The sequence below is a fragment of the Pinus tabuliformis genome, chromosome 1_2 (genome assembly GCF_031772625.1).
Source record: "Pinus tabuliformis cultivar Carrire ecotype Pingquan chromosome 1_2, CPIR1, whole genome shotgun sequence".
NCBI classification, from domain to species: domain Eukaryota; kingdom Viridiplantae; phylum Streptophyta; class Pinopsida; order Pinales; family Pinaceae; genus Pinus; species Pinus tabuliformis.
Genome location: NC_142298.1, coordinates 357520080 through 357527279, shown reverse-complemented (window position 1 = coordinate 357527279; position 7200 = coordinate 357520080).

Sequence of the window (7200 nt, the reverse complement as noted above, 5' to 3'; positions counted from 1 at the left end):
TTGAATTGTAAAATAAATTCTACAAGTAAATGGGTTATTTTGGAAATATTTTAAGAAAATGTATTTAAAAATAAATTTCTATTTGAAAAAAATTACATTATCTATATAAAAATATTTATCATATAAATCGATTATTATCAAAATATTTATGATTCAAGCAATGTTCTTAAATGGTATATTAGCTAGTTTACATTGAGTATAGCATGAAACGTTTTTTTTTTTTTATATAAAAAAATGTAATGCATTATAATAAATAAGATACATATGGAAATTTGGTATCCCTAAGTTAGTTAAGTGGTTAGTGAATTACTTTAAATGGTTAACTGTTTTGAATTTTATATGGCCACTATTGTGAAATGTATTATGTATATATGCAAACAATTTTAATAGTTGAAAGGGTAATGATATTTTTTATTCATATTTATATAGGTATTATTTTATTTTTATTCTGAATTGTAAAATAAATTCTATAAGTAAATGGGTTATATACAAACAATTTTAATAGTTGAAAGGGTAATGATATTTTTTATTCATATTTATATAGGTATTATTTTATTTTTATTTTGAATTGTAAAATAAATTCTATAAGTAAATGGGTTATTTTGGAAATATTTTAAGAAAATGTATTTAAAAATAAATTTCTATTTGAAAAAAATTACATTATCTATATAAAAATATTTATCATACAAATCGATTATTATCAAAATATTTATGATTCAAGCAATGTTCTTAAACGGTATATTAGCTAGTTTACATTGAGTATCACATGAAACATTTTTTATTTTTTATAAAAAAATTTAATGCATTATAATAAATAAGATACATATGGAAATTTGGTATCCCTAAGTTAGTTAAGTGGTTAGTGAATTACTTTAAATGGTTAACTGTTTTGAATTTTATATGGTTTCTATCTCCAAAACAAATGCATTTCAAGCTAATGAAATGGTACATGGTGCTAATTATTATTCTAAAAATGTTTATCCAAATGAATTTTAATTTTTATTCATATCTTTTTCCTTTTTTTCTTTTTCCTACTTTTTTAACACCCCATATAATAGGTTTTACAATGCACATTTAAATTTATTTTGAATGAGACTTCTTTTTCTTATTATTGGCTTGATTTATTTCTAAACTCTATCATAGGGAAACATAGGCAAAGTCTTCTACCCTATAAGTTGGAGAACCACATTGACCTCTATCAAGGAGGTGCTCTTCCAAATGTGTCATTTCATAAGACTACCATGATTCTCATCTCACATGATATTCATCTAGCATTTGAGATTGAGATGGATTCTTATAAACATGCTATATGGGTGGTATTAATTAAATGTTCAAGATCCATCACCAACATATGTATATATTGGTTTAAGTAGTGAACATTCACTACAATATTTACTCAAGAAATAAACTATTGTTCACAATGATAATAAGCACCTTGAAATTCCACAAACATAGAATAGCATTATGATGAATGTTACGTGAAGTCAATCACTTATTTGTTAGTATAAATTAAACATCATGATTAATTACCAAAAGGAAAGCACAAATAATGACACTGATCTCCTATCATGGTGACTATCAATTGAATTGATGATGGTTTTGCAATTTAACACTATGGTTTAAATGTTTTCAAATAAGCTTAATTGTGTCTATACTTTATATGCATATACAAATTCTATGGATTTTTATGATAACAACAAAACATGAATAACTATAAGACAACCTAGAAAAAAAAAACATTTTGTTAAAGTTGAATTGTGTTTGTGCTACTTCAAGATTTCACATATTACCACTATTGCATGAGGAACACCATTCTCAAAAATATCAAACATGGTCAATGGGGTCTAGCATGGGTGGTTAAAGTAGTGTGTGATTTTCCTTTGTATCTAAGTTTGATTACCTATGAAGTACATGCTTGTTTCTCATGGCTAATTTGCCTCCACAAGGAACCACTTCATATGGATGGAGATCAATGCACTTTCTGGTAAATTTGGGAAAATATATCATCCCTAGCCATGATCAATTAGATTTTTTTTCTCATTTACAAGTTATATGTTAAATTTACATTCTTGGTGAATAAATTTCAAACAAATAAAATATTAGGAAACTTTGGGGTGGAGAAGAATACCATACTATAAATATATTTCTTATTTTCATAGATGACACAAATGTTAACCCTATCGATTTAGATGAAAGAGGGATACTAAATCCGTAACTTGTACTCCAAATTGATTCAATTGGTAGTGAGGATTTATTACACTAATTAAAATACTAAACATGGCAATGATCTATTTGAGGTCTTATGTAATAAAAATCTATTTATAAGAAATATCAAATGATTAAAAATAAATATTATTGTTGAAAATATGAATCGATATACAAAATATCTAATCATAAACTTACTTTTATACATAACTCTCCTAATAGATCCTTGCCTCTAAATCTTGAGGGAAAAAGAGCAGCTCATGCTATATGGGGTCCTTTTCCTACCTTTTTCAAATTTTGTTTGTGTATGACCAATTGCACTTAACTTTAATGGATAAGAGGTTTTAAGATAACCATCAGTAACGAGGACAAATAACTCAGTATCCTATTATATTGAAGATGCTTAATATGGTGATAAGAGTAAATATTGCTCAATGCACATACTAGGAATCATATGATTAGTAATTCCATCCCACATAAATGCAAAATATAGTTGTAACAAAGAAGATAAATTTTCTTATAGAGAATGTTCAAGTTGAAAAAGCTCAAACAATCCGATTCATGGCTTTCCTCAAGGATTTCTACTTGCATTTCCGCTCACAAATAGTCATGAAAAGTATATGCACAATTTCCGTATATGCGCACATCTTCCGTATATGCCCAGTTTCCGTATATGCACACATCTTCCGTATATGCCCAGTTTCCGTATATGCCCACATCTTCCGTATATGCCCAATTTTCGTATATGCGCACATCTTCCGTATATGCGCACAGTTTCCGTATATGCGCACATCTTCCGTATATGCCCAGTTTCCGTACATGCGCACATCTTCCGTATATGCCCAGTTTCCGTACATGCGCACATATTCCGTATATGCCCAGTTTCCGTATATGCGCACATCTTTCGTATATGCCCAGTTTCCGTAAATGCGCACATCTTCCGTATATGCCCAGTTTCTGTATATGCGCACATCTTCTGTATATGCCCAGTTTCCGTATATGCGCACATCTTCTGTATATGCCTAATTTCCGTATATGCGCACATCTTCCGTATATGCCCAGTTTCCGTATATGCGCACATTTTCCGTATATGCACACATCTTCCGTATATGCCCAGTTTCCGTATATGCACAGCTTCCGTATATGCGCACATCTTCCGTATATGCCCAGTTTCCGTATATGCACACATCTTCCGTATATGCCCAGTTTCCGTATATGCGCACATCTTCCGTATATGCCCAGTTTCCGTATATGCGCACATCTTCCGTATATGCCTAGTTTCCGTATATGCACACATCTTCCGTATATGCCCAGTTTCCGTATATGCACACATCTTCCGTATATGCGCACATCTTCCGTATATGCACACATCTTCCGTATATGCCCAGTTTCCGTATATGCACACATATTCCGTATATGCCCAGTTTCCGTATATGCGCACATCTTCCGTATATGCCCAGTTTCCGTATATGCACACATCTTCCGTATATGCCCAATTTCCGTATATGCGCACATCTTCCGTATATGCCCAGTTTCCGTATATGCGCACATCTTCCGTATATGCCCAATTTCCGTATATGCGCACATCTTCCGTATATGCCCAGTTTCCGTATATGCGCACATTTTCCGTATATGCACACATCTTCCGTATATGCCCAGTTTCCGTATATGCCCAGTTTCCGTATATGCGCACATCTTTCGTATATGCCCAGTTTCCGTATATGCACACATCTTCCGTATATGCCCAGTTTCCGTATATGCGCACATCTTCCGTATATGCCCAGTTTCCGTATATGCACACATCTTCCGTATATGCCCAGTTTCCGTATATGCGCACATCTTCCGTATATGCCCAGTTTCCGTATATGCGCACATCTTCCGTATATGCCCAGTTTCCGTATATGCGCACATCTTCCGTATATGCCCAGTTTCCGTATATGCACACATCTTCCGTATATGCCCAATTCCCGTATATGCGCAGTTTTTGTATATGTACACATCTTCTGTGTATGCCCAGTTTCCGTATATGCGCACAGTTTCCGTATATGCGCACATCTTCCGTATTTGCCCAGTTTTCGTATATGCGCACATCTTCCATATATGCCCAGTTTCTGTATATGCGCACAGTTTCCGTATATGCACACATCTTCTGTATATGCCCAGTTTCCGTATATGCGCACATCTTTCGTATATGCCCAGTTTCCGTATATGCGCACATCTTCCGTATATGCCCAGTTTCCGTATATGCACACATCTTCCGTATATGCCCAGTTTCCGTATATGCCCAGTTTCCGTATATGCGCACATCTTCCGTATATGCCCAGTTTCCGTATATGCGCACATCTTCCGTATATGCACAGTTTCCGTATATGCACACATCTTCCGTATATGCCCAGTTTCCGTATATGCACACATCTTCCGTATATGCCCAGTTTCCGTATATGCACACATCTTCCGTATATGCCCAGTTTCCGTAAATGCGCACATCTTCCGTATATGCCCAGTTTCCGTAAATGCGCACATCTTCCGTATATGCCCAGTTTCCGTATATGCGCACATCTTCCGTATATGCCCAGTTTCCGTATATGCGCACATCTTCCGTATATGCCCAGTTTCCGTATATGCACACATCTTCCGTATATGCATATACGGAAACTGGGCATATACGGAAACTGGGCATATACGGGTGATGTGTGCATATACGGAAACTGGGCATATACGGAAGATGTGTGCATATACGGAAACTGGGCATATACGGAAGATGTGCGCATATACGGAAACTGGGCATATACGGAAGATGTGCGCATATACGGAAACTGGGCATATACGGAAGATGTGCGCATTTACGGAAACTGGGCATATACGGAAGATGTGCGCATATACGGAAACTGGGCATATACGGAATATGTGCGCATGTACGGAAACTGGGCATATACGGAAGATGTGCGCATGTACGGAAACTGGGCATATACGGAAGATGTGCGCATGTACGGAAACTGGGCATAGACGGAAACTATGCATAGACGGAAGACACGCGCATATCTTCCATATATGCCCAGTTTCCGTATATGCGCACATCTTCCGTATATGCCCAGTTTCCGTATATGCACAGTTTCAATAAAGGTTAAAGAGGTTAAATAACAAGTACATGTTTATTAAATGGGTTGATTCTCACATGTAAAATCTATGGAATATGAACATAAACCATAAACTATAATTCATATGTAAAGAAATAAATGAATATTCTAGGGTCGAGGATGTGAAAATATATTTAAGCTGTCATATTTTTTTCGATATATATTTTGTGTATACTTAAGAGTCGTTATTGTATGGTAGCTTATGATAAAAATATCTATGGTTACATATTTGTTAAGAGACTTTGTAAGAATATTTTTAAAGTGATATTGGATTGTAATGTGTGGTTATTGTTTTTTATCTAGTATCAAGTTAGAAAGGCTTCCGTATTTTTAGACAGATTAATCTTGAGGTGCGAGGTATAAGTCTTAAGATTACATTTTAAACATCAAATAAGATATAAATATATAAGTAACTTAACTTATAAACTTGATAATTTGTAAATAATAAACGAAAAATCTAGTATCAAGTTAGAAAGGCTTATGTATTTTTAGACAGATTAATCTTGAGGTGCGAGGTATAAGTCTTAAGATTACATTTTAAACATCAAATAAGATATAAATATATAAGTAACTTAACTTATAAACTTGATAATTTGTAAATAATAAACGAAAAATCTATTACAACTATTCATCAAAAGTAATGTAACATTGATAGAATATAACATCGCATCCACATAACGATTTAAAATTCAATGAAGATGTTGTCATCAACACAAGTATAAATTTATGTATTTTTATTCAAAATAGGTCCAACTATACATGTTTCTTTTTTACAAAATAGAACATCATTTCCAACATAAATAATGGAATCTCATGCCCATAAATGACATAATGGAAAAACAACTATATGATCAATCTAAAGTATGGATCTATAAGTCACCCTCGTCCCTCTTGGCACTCCCAGGTGGATTTCCAAATTGATATCTCTGCAAAAAATTACAATAATCAATTAGTTGTAAAAATTGAAAGGAATATAATCAATTTCATTAATTCACAATGATATTTTGATCAAATACTCGTTCTCACCGTGAGGTTTTGAGGCAATGGAGAAGACAACCCTTCCTGGGTAGATGGCGGAGCACTTGGTGACAAATATAGGCATGGTTCAGGGGTGCTAGATAAAGGCATGGTGGATGTGAAATAGGGAAAAGGTAGTGGGTGTGGGCGACAATACACCCCCACCGGTTGTACGATAGTGGGAATCACTGTAGGCCGGGGGATTAACCTAGGGGGGGAAATTGGAATGTTAAGGGTGGACGATTGAAAAAATGAGAATGGTTGATGACTGAAGGGTAGGGGTGAGCATTGGGAAGGTATTACAGAGGTGGTTATAGACATGGAAGAATTTATGGAGGAAAAAGGTGGTGGGTGTGGGCGATGATACATCCTAATTGGTTCAGCAATAGGGGGGAGCACCCTTGGGGAGGATATTGGGGTGTTAATGGCTGAAGCCGTGTTCCCAATGCTAGATCTTTTTTCATTAGCATGTTCATCAAATAAACGAATTCGACAACTTGGAATGTTCTGAGATGTGGGTCCCTCAGCTGTAACAATAAAAATAGTTCATATAGATAATGTAATTTTTTTCAAATAAAAATTTATTTTTAAATACATTTTCTTAAAATATTTCCAAAATAACCCATTTACTTGTAGAATTTATTTTACAATTCAAAATAAAAATAAAATAATACCTATATAAATATGAATAAAAAATATCATTACCCTTTCAACTATTAAAATTGTTTGTATATAACCCATTTACTTATAGAATTTATTTTACAATTCAAAATAAAAATAAAATAATACCTATATAAATATGAATAAAAAATATCATTACCCTTTCAACTATTAAAATTGT